The sequence below is a fragment of the Humulus lupulus genome, chromosome 4 (genome assembly GCF_963169125.1).
Source record: "Humulus lupulus chromosome 4, drHumLupu1.1, whole genome shotgun sequence".
NCBI classification, from domain to species: domain Eukaryota; kingdom Viridiplantae; phylum Streptophyta; class Magnoliopsida; order Rosales; family Cannabaceae; genus Humulus; species Humulus lupulus.
This window is the reverse complement of record NC_084796.1, coordinates 158,308,092-158,328,645: the sequence shown is the minus strand read 5'-3', so window position 1 is coordinate 158,328,645 and position 20,554 is coordinate 158,308,092. Positions and strand designations below refer to the sequence as shown.

Here is a 20,554-nt window from a genome sequence, read left to right as displayed (position 1 = left end):
TGCCTTGTTTGTGAAAATTGTATGCATCATAGGGAATGTAACTCTAAAAATCGATTAGTAAAAAGACGCTTATCTTTGTATGAAATTGAAAGTGTTAGTAAAAATTTGAGCATCATGGAACCAATTGCTAATCGTGTTGATGAAAATGTTGTGCCTGAAAAAACTTTGCTTGAATATTTTGCACCTATTTCATCTAATGCTCCTTCATGTATTGTTCTTCCATCCACTTCTACTACCCATTTTGATCTTAAACCATCAATCATTCAATTGTTGCCATCTTTTTATGGGTTAGATAGAGAGGATCCTGACATGCATGTCAAAGATTTCTTAGAAATTTGCTCAACATTTAAATTTCAAAAATTTTCTGATGAGTTGGTCAAACTAAGATTGTTCCCTTTCTCATTAAAAGACAAATATAAAGCTTGGTTAAACTCCCTTCCCACGGGGTCTATGACTACATGGGATCAACTTTATAATAAATTCTTGCTGAAATTTTTTCCTATGTCTAAAACTGATAGTCTAAGGAGAGAAATCTACGTGTTTTTTCAAAAAGATAATGAAGAGTTTTATGAATGTTGGGAAAGATTCAAAGATTTATTATTAAAATTTCCTCATCATGGTTTTGAAAATTGGAGACTTGTAAAATATTTTATGATGGTTTGACCCCCTCTAATCGTCAAATGATTCAATCTATGCATATTAGAATTTTTTTAAAATTTCAAGGACAAGAGGCTTGGGACGCTCTTGAAGATTTATCTGTCAATTCACAACAATGGAATTATTTTGATCCTAGGTCTAGGTCAACTAATTCACCAAAAAGAGGAGGAAGGTATGAAGTAAAAGAGGAATTAGACTTAAGAACATTCTTAGACAAATTAGAGAGAAAAGTAGAAGCTTTAGTCATAAGCCAAACCATAAATTCTCCAATACAACCAAGAAAAGAAGTTTGTTCTATATGTTCTAGTCCTTGCCATAATGCCCAATCATGTCCTTCCTACCAAGAATCATTTTATGAGGAGGCCAATTCTCTTCATGCTTATGGGAAACCAAACACCTACAATCCAAATTGGAGAAACCATCCAAAATTTTCATGGAGACAAAACCAACCTCAAATGAATCAAGGACATCAATACAACACGTAAAACCAAACTCATGCCCCACAAAATCAACCATATCCTCAAAGGAAACCTTCCTTAGAAGATACTTTACAACAATTTATGCAATCCACTCCACATATCCTACAAAATCAATCTCAATCAATTACCAAACTCGAGACACAAGTAGGACAACTCGCTACTACTTTAGCTGATAGAGAAAAAGGAACATTCCCTAGTCAACCTATCCCTAATCCAAAAGGTCAATATGAGATAGGAAATTCTAGTCATAATGGAGAAGTCAAATCAATTTCAACTCTTAGGTCCGGAAAGAACATTGTCAAACCTGATTACATACCCGAGATTGAAAAAGAAAAAGAAAAGAGTCAGCCTTCTAGTTCTAATGCCAATGACTCTTGTTGACGCGGTTTTCTGCAACATATAATTATATGAATAAGGAGATGGATTAGTGCTAAATAATGAACCGTAATAGATGAATGATCTCCAAGGAAAATTATAACTTGAATAATTTTTTAGGTGGTTCAAAGGTCAAAATCCTTCTAGTCCACCAGCCAATATTATTGATATATCTCTGATATTCCTTACAGGGTATTTCTTTACAAATTAGAAGCCAACCCTTTGCAACTCCCAGGGTCTCCATATTTATAGGGAGAGGGCACCTGGGTGTTGGCAAAGGGGGTCATCCTGTGACCTTCTTACACATCATGTCACTTCTGTGACATTCATGATTAATTCCTAAAACCTGACAATGAAGTGTGGTCTAATCAATAGATTAACTCAGCCCATCTAAAGGAAACCCTTCGCCCTAGATTCTTTCTTATGCTTAGGTCTCCTTTTCTAAACTTTCTTCTTTGTTCATTAGGCGACCAGATAGGACCCAAGAAGAGCGCACCCAAGAAGAGTACTGGCAGCAGACTCCCCGATCCCCAACTTTGGTCCCAGACTCCTCGATCCCCAACTTTGGTCCCACCGTGGAGAAGGAGGTCGAGGTGGGGCCCGACGCCTTTTTTGAGGCTGAGAGGATCGCCTCGAAGGTCACCACCCAAGGGAAAGTTAATAAAATTATGCTTTCCCATAATATTGAGAGAGGGAGGGGTGCCCTGGACGCCCGACCTCCCCTTGAGGGCGAGCGGAGCTGCGCGCCGCTCGAAGAGGAATACGCCGCCTGGAGCGATGGACATCTCAAGGCTGGGGCCTTCCTTCCGCTTGTAACGCCCTGGATAGCCAAGACCGCTACACTGTGTACTTATAAAGGTGCAGGACTCGCTAGTCAAGTCATTGATTTGAAAACGTGTCACTAGACATGTAAGATCTATGGTTAAAAAGGTTTCGGTCTCAAAAGACTCATTTCATATATTTAAACTGTAATAAACAAGGGATCCCATAAACACAAAGTTAAAATAAGTTTACAGACTTCCAAAAGTACATAAGTATCCACTAGCCATACTAAGACAAAACAGACAGTCTTTAGGTTCCATGTCCTTGCCTAGACCTCAACCGTGGCGGCCGAGCACCTGGCTATGTACATTCCGCTCGCCGAGCTCTCCAGTCAGGGCTGATCTAACTTGCCCTTGCCTTTACTTGCACCCCGTAGCACCCGTTAGCCAAGGCCCAGCAAGGAAGCATCACAGATAACTCAAACAATAATAACAGAAAAGTAGCTCAATATGCATGTATACTCACTAGATAGTCCACAACAGATAATCAGCATATACAATCCAATACAAGATACATTCTACCACATATACTGCTCATATCACATAATAATCAGGGCCGACGACTTAGGCCGCGCCCTCTGTTTAACCCACTGACTCTGGCCCGCTTAAACCAAGCTCAGTGCATAATAAGCTTTCCTCGGCTACCAGTGGCCGAGCCGCGCCCTGTGCGCTAGTGAGACCCTTGGCACCCTTAGGCCGTTGGTTCACTAAATGGCTTGCATGGCATAATACCATCCTTTCAAGCTTTTACAATAGGGATCCCTTAGTCCCGTCTCATATAATCAACCAAGTGCAGTTTTCTTACCTTTAGCTTTCAGATGAGTTAGTTACGGGCGATACTCCTTGAGCGCGATCCGATCCTCAAGCCCCAGCTTAACCCCTAGTCATAACCATGGAGAAAGACACCATTAAAAACCTTAAATAAGCTTCCAAGCCAAGTTCTAGTACTCGGAACATTGAACTTCACCAAATATGGTAAAAGACTCAACCCCGAGCACCCTAGGTTAAATTCCCAAGCCTAAAATCTTAAAATCTCAAAATCCCTTAAGCGCCGCGGCATAGGCCACCCATGCCGCGGCATGGCCCCCAAACAGAGCCATCCAAGGCACAAAAATAGGTAAGGGCCACGACATTGCTTGGACCATGCCGCGGCCCGCCCTCCTTCCTCAGCATGCAACAACCCTGAAGGGCCGCGGCTCACCAAGAACCATGCCGCGGCCCGACCCTTCGAACCCAGAAAAAACCACTATTTTCAATCTCTAAACCTCACCTTAAGATATCCCAAAGCCCCCAACTTAAAACCAATTAACTCCCAACTTCTTTTACATGATCTAAGCAACATAATTCCCAAGAAAACACAGTCTATCACACTCTAATCCTCTCCTTTCCATTTCTGAAACCCAAGTGCTACAAACACCCAAACCAGCCACTCAAACACAATCTAGAACCTCTAAACTTGGAGTTAGAACTCACCTTTTCTGTAGAATCACTTCACCAAGTTGTGGCCAAGCTAGGTCCCCAAGTTCCCTTCTTAATTCTGCCTTAGAACATCACAACTAAACTTGCTTCAGCACTTAACCAAAACCCAGCTAAAACTCATAATTCAACCACAGAAAACAGAGTTAGATGCTTACCTTAAATCTTGCTCCAGTTCCTTGATTAAACCCCTAAGCTAGACTCCCAAATCCACTCTACAAATCTCAGAATTCCAACTTGCTTCTCCCTTAAGTTTTCTGTGTTTTTCTCTCCTTGGTTTCCTTAAGTCTAACTTATCCATTAAGTTAATCCCGAGGCTCGGGGTACCGGAACAGTCCCCGAGGCCGAAATGGTAAAATCCCCCAATATTCCCGCCTAGACACCCTAACCTCAAATATATCTCCAATTATTCATTTTCATCACCCGATAGTCTAAATCACTACCTGATACCTAAAATACCCCTGACTTGCCCAAAGTTAATTATAAATACCCCATTATGAATTTTCCCGCTATCTAGCCCAAGGATCGCCTCGAGTCGCCGGCTGCAGATTTATCCACATCATAATGTGGTTCTCGCATATATCACATATCATATTACCACATAATATAATCAATTATCATATAAGCATCATTAAACATATAATAACTCATTAAATCGCAATTATTCCAGTAATGCCCTCCTGGCACACTAATCAAGGCCCTTAAGCCTTATTAGTGAATTTGGGTCGTTACACCGCTGGACCAGTACTTCACGGATTTTTTAAATTACGTGAAGCTGGCTCGCTTCCAGCTCCCCCCTAACTCCTACCGTCTGTTAGCGGGGTTGAAATATTTATTCCTGAAGCAGGAATGGGAGGTCCCCACGCCGGTGAACATCCTATACTTTTTTTGCCTCAAAGCCAGCCCGGAGCAACGGGGGCGAGGTGACGGGTTCTACTACCTGACCAGCTTTCCCAATTCGTCTGCGGTCATCGAGCTGCCCAGCCACCGCAATGACTTTAAGGATCAATTCTTCATGTCAAAGGGGTTTCGCAACTGCGAATACCATTACTTCAACTTTCCTCGTAAGTTCCTTCTATCTTCAGCTCGTAAGTTGGTTGCTGATTAGCCTCTTTTTATAAGTTCCTGACTTAGAAACTATCATGCAGCTATCTTCACGAGGACGGCCAAGTCAGTGACCTTTGGGGGTCAATATGAAACCTTGGCGGGGCTCCCCCCAAGCAAAAAAGATTACCGCCAGCTCGTGTCTGACAAGACGATGCTGGCGTGTAAGTTAATTTCCCCGAGCCAGACTCTGGCCTTGAGGAGACCGCGGACCATCCCCGCTGCTCGTGAGATGGAGCCCATCCCCAAGGAGGAGGCCGTGGATGAGGATGAGGATGAGGAGGACAAGGTGCCCCTCGTGCGCCGGAAGCGGGCTCTGGAGGTCGCCCAGGAAGCCAATGCCGAGAGGACCAAGTCCGGGGGAGCAGCCGGCCCCTCCGGCCAAGGCAACCCTTATTTATTTAGGGACTTAGATAGGGCCATTGCAGACCTATGGCTTGCTAGGTTTAACCCCAGCCAACCCGTTCATCACCACCAAAATGACCCAGACCGCGATGTCACCTTACTCCAATGCGTGGACCAGCTCGTGCTGTGGTATGACATGAGCCGCCCTAGGGGTACTATAGTAGTAGATAATACCTTGGCCTTTAGGTCGGCCTTTTTCAAGGAGTACGAGGCCAATCTTAAATCATGGCCCTCCCTCCTGGAGGGTGTAGTAGCTCCAGGTCTTAGGCATTACGTAGAAGAGTCCAGTCCCGAGGCTAGATTCCTCCTCTAGCTCGGAGGGTAGGACTCCTCTCAATACATACTTAAGCTCTGCTTTCTTTCTTGTTTTGCACAAATATTTTTACATATATATTAATGCTTTGCTGTCTTTGTTTCAGACGAGGAGATGTCGCAGCCCAGGGGCAATGATCTTCGAGCTATGTTCCCTGGAGGAAACCCTTCCTCCGGGTCTTCCGGGCCCATGGTGAAGATGCTCCGGATGGCGAAGAAAGCTATCGAGACTACCTCCAAGTCTCCTGCCAAGGGGAAAAACCAAGCCCCTGCTGCTCTAAAGAAAGTGCCTCCACCCCCCTGCAATGGAGAGGATGATGGCTCCACCTGCCTTGCGACCTCCTATCTCCACTCGGGAACAGTAGGTGCCCACTCGGACCTTGTGAGCTCCAACCTCCGGTGTGCGCATCTCGGTCAACCCCCAAGCCTTAGAGAAAGTCCCCGATGCCTTCAGGGGGACGTTCTACGAAACCGCGACTTACATGGTGGACCACTGCTACAATGCCACCTCGAGGGACTTGCAGGAGATCGAGACAAGGAGCCCCGAGAACGTGATGGAGTCTTCATTGGGGATGACCCTCACGGTAAGTTGGCCTTACCAATGGTTCTCCCTGTTTGTTTGTATTATTTTTTTTTTCTAAGGCACTTGCCTTATTATCTTTTGGTCTTGCAGGCGGCTTTGGCCCTCCACCGGAGCATATCTCGGTCCAGGGCCAGGATCGAGGAGATTAGGGGCGAGCACCAGGCTGCTTAAGCCGCCCTTGCGTCTGCTCAACAACAGGAAAGGGATGCCAAGGCGGCCCTGGAAACTGCCCGATAAAATGAGAGGGTCGCGCAGGCCGCTTCGGTTGCTGCGCAAACTGAGCTGGAGGCATCTCGGACAAAGCGGCAGGAGGCCGAGGCCACTAAGGTTGCCCTAGACGCTGCGAAGATCGAGCTCGAGGAGGCCAAGGCTGCCCGGGCCGCACTAGACGCCGCAAAAGTCGAGGTCAAGGAGGCCAAGGCTGCTCTGGCGGCGGAGAGGGTAGCTTCCAGCTCCTCCATGGAGGCCATGTTGTACCACTGCTGGGTCTTCAACCTGGATGGTGACTTCTCCTTCTTGGGGCCGGACGTGTGAGAGTCCTTCTTGGAGAAGTTCAAAGCTCACCTCCAACAAGAGGCGCCCTCCAAGACCGGGGAGACTTCCACTGCCACCGAGAAGGATGGCGAGGGGGTGACTTCATCAGAGCGGCCTGGCAGGGCTTAGGATTTTTCTCCTTTTCTTTTATCATTTTACTTTACTTTTTTTTTTGTTTGTAATTCTTCATTATGAGGTTTTTATCCTCGAAACAATTGGTATCCCCAACTTTATTTCAATTTATTTACATATTTTTGCCCCGACCTTATGGTTATTTCTTTTCTATGCATTTGGTGATAACTTAGTTTCTGTTGGTGTTGTGATTGACATCTTATGCTTTTCTAGGAAAAAACATGTTAATCAACTTGAACCAACTTCTAAGACTTAAGTCCTGGTTGTATCCAGGACATTAATTTAAAAACCTAGTTCGTGTTAATCCTTTATTGATATCCCGTGCTTTTTAAGAAAAACATTGGTCAACCAATTTGAACTAACTTCTAAGTTTTAGGACCTGGTTGAATCCAGGACATTAATTTGAAAACTTAGTTTGTTGTAATCCTTTATCGATATCTTGTGCTTTTTAAGAAAAACATCGATCAACCAATTTGAACTAACTTCTAAGTTTTAGGACCTGGTTGAATCCAGGACATTAATTTGAAAATTTAGTTCGTGTTAATCCTTTATCGATGTCTCGTGTTTTTTAAGAAAAACATCGATCAATCAATTTCAATTAACTTCTAAGTTTTTAAGACCTGGTTGAATCCAGGACATTAATTTGAAAACTTAGTTCGTGTTAATCCTTTATCGATATCTCGTGCTTTTTAAGAAAAACATCGATCAATCAATTTGAACTAACTTCTATGTTTTTAGGACGACCTAGTTATATCCAGGACATATGCCCCCCAAGTAATTAGGAAAGGGTCTTTCGTGGTTACTTGACGTTACACCCATGTTGATGCTCATAATCTCATCAAGGGGAAATGCAAGGTAGTCACCTGGGCGTACTCCCCCCCCCCCCCATTTCGCATGGCCATCAGATGGGCGAGACCCCCTGATCCGCGAGACCACCCCGTCTCGCGAGGACGCTGTTCCGCGAGGCCACCAAGTGGCGAGGCCCCCCGATCCGCGAGACCAACCCGTCTCGCGAGGACGCTGTTCCGCGAGGCCACCGAGTCGCCTTCCGCGAGGCCACCAAGTGGCGAGGCCCTCCTGATCCGCGAGACCGTCCTATGGCGAGGCCCTCCCAATCCGCGAGATCGTCATATGGCGAGGCCCTCCTGATCCGCGAGACCGTCAAATGGGCGGGGCCCTCCTGATCCGCGAGACCATAGGGGCGAGGTGCCTTATTTAGCGAGGCCACCATAGGGCCAAGGTGCCTTGTTCAGCGAGGCCATCATAGGGCGAGGCGCCCTATTCAGCGAGGCCCTTGGGCCACTCCTACCATGCCCATGCGCGGGGCCGAGGGAGGCTGCAAGGCCGCCAATGGCGCCCCATGCGCAAGGCCGCGCAAGGTCCCACGCGCGCGCGCCCCGGGAGGTCCACCAGCCCACCATCTTCTCAGGAGGCCGACACACCGTGACTTGATGCGCATGGGCCCAAGACCCCTATTCAACGCCACGGCCAATACGGACACCAAAGATCCCCTTTTTCACGACCTCAAAGTCCCTATGCTTAGTAGATCCAGAACGAGTCGAATGAGACATATTTGTACGACCGGGTACTAGGTACGGATGCCAGTGCCAGCGAGGATCGTGGTCCGTACGTCTACGGCCATGGGTCAGAGCCGACACCACTACCTCCTGCGCCACCACGCCTGCTACCACGCCTCAAGAACGAGTACAGACAAGTAGTGGAGACATCCCCCTAACACCTGCTCCTGTACGGGATGTACAGCCACAACCTCTGAAGCCACTCCCCTAGTACAGTACGTTTGTACCGTTTGGTTCCCTGGACCACTATGTACCTAAGGCCGTTAGAGCCTACTATAAATTGAATTCCAAGGCCACCTGTAGAGGGGTTGGAAATTTTACTGTAGCAGAGACATTAGTGTGAATGAGATACTGAATTCTCCATTGTTGTTATTCCATTGTTCTTGAGTCATTGTTCAAGTTTTCATAGCTTTCCAATTAGCGATTTCAATTTGATAATTTTTCCAACTTAACTTCGTTGACGAGTTCTCACCGTCAACAGTTTGGCGCCGTCTGTGGGAATGTTAGTTTCAAGCTACTGTTCCACCATTGTTTCCGACAAGAAGAAGATGCCAAGACGCTCGAAACGACTGAGGGAGACGCGGCAGGTAGAGGTTCACCTGAGCGGAGTCCAACTGAAGGCCTCCATGAAGGACGCTCCTCCACCCAGGGACGTGGAGCCCCCGAAAGACCCTGAGGTTCACGGAGGAGACAGGGTGGCCTCATCGCCGGCCGCTCCACCTGGAGGGAGTCCTCCCAGAGCACCACCGGTGCATGCTGATGAGTTCCCTCCTCCAAAACCGCCGCGGGCACCGAACTCCGGCCGGCAAGACCCGGGCCCTTCTACCCATAGGCCGGACAAACACCCCCGGGTCCACTCCATGAGCTCGAGTTCAAAGTCCCGATTTTACGAAGAGGAGATACGTGAGCTCCACCTTAAAAACCAAAGGTTAGAAACTACCTTGGAGAACATGCAAGAGGTCCTTAACGGCCTACTGCAGGGTAAATCCAGCATAACCTTGCCCAAGGGAAAGGAGAAAGGCAAGGGTGGGGTGGAGACCACTGTGCCAGTAGATGATGGAAGAACCCGACACTCAACTAGCAACACCCCCCGCACGAAGCAACGTGATCACCCCGAACCGCCTAAGCAGGCCCAAAGGCCAACGCCGAGAACCACCGCTGCCCCTCGACGCGAGGATGAGGTCACCTCCAAAAGAACGCCCCCAGACTTGCGGGAGGAGATCAACAGGAAAAGGGCAGGCAAAGGGACCACACCCCCTGAGGCGCCTCGAGAAGGCAAGGGAAAGGCAGATCTTAGCCCGTCCACTCTAAGAGACTCCCTCAGCAAAAGGAGGCAAGACTTAGACATAGAGATGCGGAGCTTGCGGAGCAAGATTGTCACCGCGTCGGGTGGCCAGGCCTTTGAGGAAGACTTCGACCATGAGTCACCCTTCGTGCGAGAAATTCAGGCAATCCGGCTCCCTGCCAATTTTAAGGAGCCCAACATGACCCCTTACGAAGGGAGCACGGATCCAAAGTACCACTTGGATGCGTTTAACGATCTCATGAAATTGAGGGGGATTGGAAGTGGTGCCAGGTGCCATTGCTTCGCTGTTACTCTGAAAGGACCCGCCTACAAATGGTTCAAAAGGCTAAGGCCGGGGTCCATCAGGTCCTGGCAGCAGTTCTCTGATGAGTTCCTCCAGCAGCACCATGCCGTGCGGGACTACTCGATGCCAGGCACCAACTTAGCCAACGTGAAGCAAGGGGAAAAGGAGAGCCTAAAAAGCTACATTCATCGGTTCAATATGGAGGCCGCAAAAGTGGGGAGCCTGACGCGCCGGGAGTTAAAAATGGCCATTACTGCTGGGGTGCTCCCAGGGAGCAAGTTGTGGGACAACATGCTGAAGAGGGAAGTCACCGACTTGGATGACTTCTATGAAAGAGCACAGAAGTACATCCGTGTGGAGGATGGCCACGCAAACCTGAAGGCCGGAAAGGAGGAGTCCCACGCAAAGCCCCCAATTAACGACGGGGCGAATATAGCTAAGAAGAAGAGGACGTATGAGGGGTCGAGAGATGACCAGCAGAGGAAAACCAAAGGAGGGGGTGATCATAGGCCAGCGGCCTATACTTGCTATACGAACCTCACTGACACCAGGGAGCATATTTACGTCACCAACGAAGATCGAGTGCCCTTCAAGAAGCCCCCACCAATGAGAAAGGATCAGTCCAAGAGGGACCCCAGTAAATACTGCCAATACCACAAAGACATTGGACACACCACGGCAGAGTGTATCCACTTGAAGGAGGAAATTGAGGAGCTCATCCGCCGGGGGCACTTAGGCCGTTATGTCAAGAAAGAAAGGCAAAGGCCAGAAAACGAGCCCAAAGCGCCCCAGGCACAGGAGCGAGCCCCAGAGATACAAGGGGAGGTCCGCACCATTTTTGGAGGCCCAGGATTTGGAGGAGATTCTCGGAAGGGACGAGATAAATATGCAAGAGAGGCTCGGCGAAGTCCCCCCCCCCCCTGCGTCATGAGTTTAGAACAGCGACCCCCGAAGAGTTTCAAGGGGGAAAACGACTCAATAACGTTCACTGAGGAAGATGCACGGGGGGTACACTTCCCCCACAATGATCCGCTAGTGCTGACAGTCCAGTTGGCAAATATGCGTGTGCATCGAGTCCTGGTGGACAACGGGAGCTCAGTGGACATCCTATATCGCCCGGCTTTGGAAAAAATGGGACTGGGCATTCGTCACCTAAAGCCTTGCCAGTCGTCGCTATACGGATTCACAGGGGATTCAGTGCAACCCCTTGGGATGATTGAGTTGACACTTACCATGGGGGAGCAGCCCCGCCAAACCACAATTATGTCTAACTTTGTTGTTGTAGATTGCGCATCATCTTTCAACGCGGTATTAGGGAGGCCCTCCCTGAGAGAATTGAAAGCCATAACTTCAATATATCACTTAGTTGTCAAGTTCCCGACTCCAGGAGGGATCGCGAGTATGAAAGGAGAACAGAAGGAAGCAAGGGAGTGTTACAACACCTCACTCCGCACGCCTGCAAAGCCACGTGAGCCGATGGCCATGGTGGTACACGAGGCGATAAGCATGCCCACAGGGGGTCCGCAGGAGCTGGACCCTCGGGTCGTGGATGAGGCAAGAGCAGAACCGGTAGAAGAAGTAGAGGAGGCTACGGTGACGGAAGAGCCTTTAAGGAAATTGAAGATAGGGAGAAGCCTACAAGGTGGTGTGAAGGAAGAATTGATAAGATTTTTGAAGGATAACCTGGACGTGTTTGCATGGAGTCATGAGGACATGGTGGGCATAGACCCCAGCGTAATGTGCCACCACCTGAACATCTCCCCAGGAGCAAGGCCCGTCAGGCAGAAGAGGCGGGCGCTCGATCCAACAAGGTACGCAGCGTTAAAGGAAGCGGTTGACAAATTGAAGGCCAACGGGTTCATCCGTGAGTCTTTCTATCCTGTGTGGGTATCAAACCCAGTACTCGTGCCGAAGCCAATCGGGAAGTGGAGGACTTGCGTCGATTTCACGAATTTGAATAAAGCTTGTCCTAAGGACAGCTTCCCACTCCACAGGATAGATCAGTTAGTAGACGCAACAGCGGGGCATGAGTTACTAAGTTTTATGGACGCCTACTCGGGATACAACCAAATCCCAATGAACCCTGCAGATGAGGAACACACGTCATTCATTACAGACAAAGGGCTCTACTGTTATAAGGTGATGCCCTTCAGGCTCAAAAACGCGGGAGCCACCTATCAAAGGCTGGTGAATAAAATGGCGCAAATCAGATAGGGAGGAATATGGAAGTGTATGTGGATGACATGCTAGTGAAGACCAAAGTAGTATCAGAGCTCAACAAAGACCTTGGTGAGATGTTTGACACGCTCAGGAAATATCGGATGAAACTGAACCCAGCCAAATGCACCTTCGGGGTATCCTCGGGAAAATTCTTGGGCTTCATGGTCAACTCCAGAGGAATCGAGGCCAACCTCGACAAGATAAAGGCACTCATAGAAATGAGCCCGCCGAAGAATAAGAAGGAGGTACAATGCCTAACAGGAAGGGTGGCGGCCCTTAACAGGTTCATCTCAAGGTCCACCGACAAGTGCCTCCCATTCTTTGACATCCTCAAAGGGAGCAAAAAGTTCGCTTGGGATGAAAGATGTGAGGAAGCCTTTGTCAGGTTGAAAGAGCACCTGGGGAAGCCGCCCCTGTTAGCAAAGCCAGAGAAGGGCGAGAAGCTGTACCTATACTTGGCGGTGTCGGAGCATGCCATCAGCGCAGTCTTAGTTAAGGGAGAGAAGAAGCAACAACAGCCCGTATACTATATCAGCAAGCGTCTGGTGGACGCAGAGAGCCGGTATCCAGAGATCGAAAAACTGGCCTATGCGCTAGTAGTGGCGTCGAGGAAGTTGAAGCCTTACTTCCATGCGCATACGATTGATGTCTTAACGGATAGTCCTTTGAGACAAGTCTTACATAAGCCAGAGACCTCAGGGAGGCTAATGAAATGGTCGATTGAGCTAAGTCAGTTTGATATTGTCTACACCCCAAGGGCCTCCATCAATGGACAGGTGCTGGCAGATTTTATAGTAGAATTCACCCATCAGCCGAATGAAGGACAAAGTGAAGGAGGGGCGCAGCCTGTTGTGGAGGATGAACTGGGAAATGTAGAGAAGTCGAGTTTGCATGTTGATGGGGCGTCAAATGAAGGAGGATCAGGAGCGGGCATCATGATGACTGGGCCCGAGGGACACAGAATGTACTGCGCAATCCGGTTTAGGTTCGAGGCCTCCAATAATGAGGCGGAGTACGAGGCGCTCTTAGCTGGCTTGCGCCTAGCCCAGGAATTGAAAGTAACGCGCCTCCATATTTTCAGTGACTCGCAATTGGTGGTATGCCAAATAAAGGGGGAGTACCAGGCAAGGGGGCCCAAGATGGCAGCATATTTAGAGAAGGTGAAGGGCTACCTGGGGCGAATGGTGGCATATACTATAGAGCAAATCCCCAGAGAAAAGAACACCCATGCCGATGCACTTGCAAAGCTGGCATCCACCAAGGATGGTGACGTCTTGGAATCAATACCCGTGGAGTACTTGCCAAAGCCCAGCATCGGAGGCGTAGATGTGCACATGATCAGCGTCCCAAAGAAATCATGGACCGAGCCAATCAAGAAGTACCTGGAGGAAGGAGTCTTGCCTGCGGATAAAAACGAATCTCGGAGGTTGGTGTACAAGGCCGCGAGGTACGCCTTGGTAGATGGGGTCCTTTACAAAAGAGGATTCTCCATGCCTCTCCTGCGGTGTGTAGAAGGAGAGGAGGCGTTGAAGGTGTTACAAGAGATCCATGAGGGAGAGTGCGGCAACCACGAAAGTGGACCCTCCCGGCTAGGAAGGCCATAAGACAAGGATACTACTGGCCTTCCATGGAGAAAGACGCGCAGGACTTTGCCACGAAATGCGAAAAGTGCCAGAGGCACTCCAATTACCCTCGAAGACCCCCAAGCGAACTGACCAGCATGCCCAGCCCCTGGCCCTTCGCCATCTGGGGGATAGACCTAATCGGCGCTCTTCCTACAGGTAGAGGTGGAGCAAAGTACGCGGTGGTGGCAGTAGATTATTTCACCAAGTGGGTAGAAGCGGAACCCCTTGTGAAAATAACCGCTAAGCACATCACCTCTTTTGTCAAAAAATTCATTGTGTGCCGGTATGGGGTACCCTACAAAATTATTTCCGACAATGGTGCCCAATTTGAAGGAGGAGCCTTCGATGAATATTGTAAGAAAAGAGGTATAAGGAGGAGCTTCTCCGCAGTGGTACACCCCCAGGCCAATGGGCAAGTGGAGGCCATCAACAGGGTCCTAAAGAAGAACCTAAAGACAAAGCTGGAGAAGATGAAAGGAGCCTGGGCAGATGAGCTACCAAATGTGCTGTGGGCTTACAGAACCACCCCACGCACGACGACTGGGGAGTCCCCATTCTCCTTGGCCTATGGTTGCGAGGCTGTGCTCCCAGTCGAAATGCGAGTCATATCCCACAGGGTGCAGGCGTATGAAGACGAAGCCAACCACACAGCCCTGACCGAAAGCTTAGACCTCCTGGAGGAAAAGAGAGAAAAAGCCCAGATGAGGGTGGCAGTATACCAGCAACGCGCCGCAAGGTACTACAATTCGAGGGTGCGAGAGAGAACTTTCAGAGTCGGCGACCTGGTGCTGAGGAAGGTGCTCCCAAACACACGAGACCCAGGTGCAGGAGTGCTGGGGGCAAATTGGGAGGGACCCTACCAAGTCGCTCAGTGCATCCCCCCAAACACTTACAAGCTGGCGCGCATGGACGACACCATCGTACCCCGGGCATGGAACGCGGAACACCTGAGGAAGTACTACCAGTAAGACGCCCATGCCCACGGATAAAAGCACAAGTGTAGCACGCTGCCTTGATATGGTAGGAAGAAATCAAAGAGGTTACCTAGATAACCTCCTAAGTAGGCGTGAGCCATTTTATTTTGTTTTATGTGAAAATCACCTATGTACCGTTGCAACTACGTGTATGAAACCATTATGTTACGAATATAATGAATGAAACCACGTATTATAAGTAAAACCGCTAGCCTCTTCGTGTGTTATTTTTTCTTCAATACCAGGGCATCAGCCAAAGTGTCCGCCGAAATAAATTTCACCAAACACTTGGGGGGCAGGACAGGGGGCGATAACACAGCTAGCAAGGGAGGCCTGAAAAGGACCCTCTAACGGAGGGTCTTGGAAAGGACCCCTCGCCCTCCTAAAAAAGAGGCTCCTAAAAAAGACCCTCTGATAAGGGATCTTGAAAAGGGCCCTCAATTAGGAGTAGCCTAAAAACGACCCCCTATGCATCAGGAGGACCCGAGAAGGACCATAGCCCTAAAAAGGACTGTTCAATGGGAGGCCCTAGAAGGACCCCTTATATCGGGGCCCTAGACGAAGTTTCTAAACATAGAAAGTAGTAAAAAGACCTTGCAAGGCCTCCCCTGAGTTTACGAGGATTAGCTACCCTCGTGAACATCAAGGAGGCTAAAAGGCCTTACGAAAGAAAAATATATATATAGTGACAACACTAATAAGTCTAGAGCGGCCACCAAGCCGCCTAGCCAAAAAGGGTCCCAAAAGAGACCCTTGCCGAAATAGTACTATGCAAAAGGACGAGAGGGACGCCTCTCGCAAAGAAATAATAAGCGCGCGCAAGAAAAACCCAAAAGGATAGCTAAGACCCAAGGGGTCAAAATATCCTTACAAAAACCGCCAAGAGGCACCAAAAGAGGTCCCAGTGAACCCTCTCACATGGGATCCAAAGGACCTCCAGCCTGACAAATAAAAGAAGGGAACCAACCAAACCGCGTCATACAGGCATAAAAGGGCCTCAAATGCAGTAGAACAAGAAATAAACAACAACATCACATGTATTCATACATAAAAAAGAAAGGAGTTCTCAAGACAATACAAGGGTTACTAACAGAAAAGTAGCACTAGTAATGACGTTACAAAATAAAAAAACAAAAAAGGAGCGAAACTAGTTCAAGGCCTCCTGTAGTGGGCACTCCACCAGGCCGCTCGGGCAACAACTTGCTCGCCAAAAGAGGAGAAGTCGAAGTTGGGATCCTGCCTCCACACATTGTAAAGAGCCCGGTCTATAGACTTGCGCTCGATTACAGCCTTCTCCGCCTCCAAGGAAGCGACCTTCTCCTGAGCCGACTGTAGTTCAGTCCTAAGGGCCTCAACTTCAGTCCCCTGTCGAACAACCATCTCATGCGACCCGGACGCAGCGGCCTTGGCCTCCTTGAGCTCGCGCTCCAAACATTTAGCCTTGCCCTTCAACACCTTGATCTTAGCTTTCAGCTGCTCATTCTTCGAGTCCGACTTGGTGTACTTAGTCCGGGCTTTTGACAATTGGACCTTGGTTGCGCTAAGCTCATTTTTGAGCTCCTGGACCTGGACTATGAGGCCGTCCCTCTCAGTGGTAGATGCGGAAAGGATGCCAGTTGAGTCAGCATGTCGAAGAGACACGATATAGACCTGCACAAGAAAACCAATGGCATCAGCAATAAGTAACAAAAAGAAGAACACAGGTGCATCTATGCATAATACTAATCAACGCAAAGTGGAAAGCCTCACCCAGGCCGCATCACGCCTTAGCATCTCCCCGAGGTCTGATTGAGTCACGTTCCCCAGGCCCCTCCAGTCGGAGACAGGGAGACTCTCAGCTATTGGAACGAAACGCTGCCCATAAACTGAGGCCATCCTGGTCACCCAAGCCTCTGCCTCCACGCTAGGAGCATCTAGTTGGACTGGGATAGACGACCCACTCGCCGAGGCAGGAGGAGGCGCAGCAGAAGAGAAAAATTGAGACTCTGGTGCATCGGCAGGGAGCTCTGCGAGCCCGACGAAATCATCATCCGGTATGCCGAGATCATGAGGAATTGGAGGGAAGGCATCGCCGCCACCGTGGCCAGGAGAGGCGTAGCATCCTGCCGCGGCCTGCGGGCTTAGAGGGTGAAAGGCCATGTCCTGGTCATGGGAGTCATGAGGAGGATGTCCCCTGGGGGACAGGGGGGCAGTGATGGCCCAGCCGGCGTAGCCACAACCTTCTTAGACCCGGTGATTGACCATAGGAACTTGGGGTTAGAGACCGGAGACAATTGGTGGCGATTGAGATTCGTCATGGTAAATAGGACTGCTGCCTTCTTCAGGGCGGGGTCTGCTTCAATGAGTCTGTTTATCGCCTCCGCCTCCGACCCGATGACCAAGGGATCAGCAAATTGCCCTGCAAGAACCGCACCAATATCAGTACAAACAAGAGTGCAAAACGGTGAGTTCTAATAAGAAAAAGAAAAAGACCTGGATACTTACTAGGTTCAGCGCGAAAGCCTTCACGAACTGAAAGAGGCCCCTGTACCCAGAAAAACTCTTGTTTCCAGGACCCCGGGTTAGACACCGAGCCATCTATCAAGGGAAGCTCACTATTGGCCTTCTGCAAGTAATAGAAGCCCTTGGAATTGTACACCCCAATAAGGTTGTACAAGGAATGCACCTCTTGTGCCGTCGGGGCGCGTTGCTCATTATCCTTGAACCAAAGAAAGAGGCAACTTAAAGTCAACCAACTGTTGGGCGACAGTTGGAGAGGGGCCAAATCAAAATAGTTGAGAACCGCCACAAAGAACGGGTGTAGAGGAATGGTGCCACCCGCCTTCATAATCTGCTCACTCAAAGCCACAAAGCCCTTATCAGGGCGGTCGGCCCGGCAGGTCTCCTGAGGAACATGCAGGGCGTATTCTGGAGGAGTTCGGTAGCGCTTCACGATGGTCTTCAGTTTGTTCGAAGACATATGGGACACTAGGCTGGACGCCAGTAGGGGGGCGTCGTCTTCTTCCTGGACGGACACCTGTCTGCGTACCTTCGACATATCTGCAAAATCAAAAGAAACATGTGAGGAAGAGGCAGAGCACTTAACCCTCCATTTTCTCTTCCTAGCAAGGTTTTCCATCGAGGGAGCGATGGCGGAAGCGCTAAGCCAGGATCAACGGAGACTAGGGGCTGAGGAGAGGAGTTAATAGCCCCGTGATCGTCATTAGGCGAAGGGGGAGTGGGAGGTTCTAGCGGAATGTGTCCCTCCATAAACTCTAACTCCCACCGCAATTCAAAAAGAGCCGTCCTAAGACGCGCTATATGGTCACTAAGGCCCGGGGGTGAAGGTCCTCCATCTCCCCTCGACACCGAGTCGATTTCGCTCTCTACCACCCAAATTTTATGCCTAAGATCAGCCATGCACTGGAGGTGGCGAATGCGGGCCTGCCTCAAAGAATCATAGTCCTGGTAAGGGCTGCCCTTAGGGGACTCGGGATCTGAAGACAGGTCGATAAACTCAGCCCTCGAGGGTATGTCGGACGGGCCCTCACTGGCCATGAAGACTACAAAACACAAAGGAACAGGCTTAATACCCCTAGGTGCAAACGCCCTAAATGGACTACTACAAGGTATATGTATAAAAAGAAAGAGGAGGGGCGCGCGTATGGTCAAAACAAGCTCGGGCTAACGTACCCCATCCTAAGTGTTGTTGGTCTGAATCCGATAAAATAAGTAAATAAACAGGAGAAGAAAAGAAAATATACCTCAAGCAATTGAAAGAACGAAGTCGGAGTCCAAGGAAGGTTGGAAGGCGAAAAGCACCAGAGCGTTGAAAATGCGCGTCTGCAAGAATTAATCAGAAATGTGTGTTAGTCCAAAAATATACACACCAAGGAACTAGCTAAAAAAAAAAAAAAAAAATGATGATGATGAAAAAATGGAAAAGTGATGAAATAATAGAGAAAGTGTGGTTGTGGGGGATTGAACCCATTACCTCTTGAAAGGAGCAAGGGTCTAACCACCACTAAGCCAAGGAGGTAAGATGTAAATATTAAGCCATGCATGAAGGCCTATTTATAGGAACCAAGATGAATAGTCTACAAGAGCACCTTAAGGCCCTCTCCTAGACTAGGGGGGCAAGTGTTGATGCTCATAATCTCATCAAGGGGAAATGCAAGGTAGTCACCTGGGCGTACTCCCCCCCCCCCCCCCCCCATTTCGCATGGCCATCAGATGGGCGAGACCCCCCTGATCCGCGAGACCACCCCGTCTCGCGAGGACGCTGTTCCGCGAGGCCACCAAGTGGCGAGGCCTCCCTGATCCGCGAGACCAACCCGTCTCGCGAGGACGCTGTTCCGCGAGGCCACCGAGTCGCCTTCCGCGAGGCCACCAAGTGGCGAGGCCCCCCTGATCCGCGAGACCACCCCGTCTCGCGAGGATGCTCTTCCGCGAGGCCACCGAGTCGCCTTCCGCAAGGCCACCAAGTGGCGAGGCCCCCCTGATCCGCGAGACCACCCCGTCTCGCGAGGATGCTCTTCCGCGAGGCCACCGAGTCGCCTTCCGCGAGGCCACCAAGTGGCGAGGCCCCCCGATCCGCGAGACCAACCCGTCTCGCGAGGACGCTGTTCCGCGAGGCCACCGAGTTGCCTTCCGCGAGGCCACCAAGTGGCGAGGCCCTCCTGATCCGCGAGACCGTCCTATGGCGAGGCCCTCCCGATCCGTGAGATCGTCATATGGCGAGGCCCTCCTGATCCGCGAGACCGTCAAATGGGCGGGGCCCTCTTGATCCGCGAGACCATAGGGGCGAGGTGCCTTATTTAGCGAGGCCACCATAGGGCCAAGGTGCCTTGTTCAGCGAGGCCATCATAGGGCGAGGCGCCCTATTCAGCGAGGCCCTTGGGCCACTCCTACCATGCCCATGCGCGGGGCCGAGGGAGGCTGCAAGGCCACCAATGGCGCCCCATGCGCAAGGCCGCGCAAGGTCCCACGCGCGCGCGCCCCGGGAGGTCCACCAGCCCACCATCTTCTCAGGAGGCCGACACACCGTGACTTGATGCGCATGGGCCCAAGACCCCTATTCAACGCCACGGCCAATACGGACACCAAAGATCCCCTTTTTCACGACCTCAAAGTCCCTATGCTTAGTGGATCCAGAACGAGTCGAATGAGACATATTTGTACGACCTGGTACTAGGTACGGATGCCAGTGCCAGCGAGGATCGTGGTCCGTACGTCTACGGCCATGGGTCAGAGCCGACACCACTACCTCCTGCGCCACCACGCCTGTTACCACGCCTCAAGAACGAGTACAGACAAGTAGTGGAGACATCCCCCTGACACCTGCTCCTGTACGGGATGTACAGCCACAACCTCTGAAGCCACTCCCCTAGTACAGTACGTTTGTACTGTTTGGTCCCTTGGACCACTATGTACCTAAGGCCGTTAGAGCCTACTATAAATTGAATTCCAAGGCCACCTGTAGAGGGGTTGGAAATTTTACTGTAGCAGAGACATTAGTGTGAATGAGATACTGAATTCTCCATTGTCGTTATTCCATTGTTCTTGAGTCATTGTTCAAGTTTTCATAGCTTTCCAATTAGCGATTTCAATTTGATAATTTTTCCAACTTAACTTCGTTGACGAGTTCTCACCGTCAACAACCCACAAATATATACAACCATGTAAAAAGATTTAATTCTCATTACTTAATAA

General features: G+C 49.7%; 1 non-coding gene across 1 annotated transcript; it reads right to left on the bottom strand.

The window, feature by feature from the left end:
• Positions 1–516: 516 nt before the first annotated feature.
• Positions 517–623, bottom strand: LOC133833570 (small nucleolar RNA R71). Its single transcript, XR_009892943.1, has one exon. It is a non-coding gene; the product is annotated as a small nucleolar RNA R71 (small nucleolar RNA).
• Between the last annotated feature and the right edge of the window lie 19,931 nt (positions 624–20,554).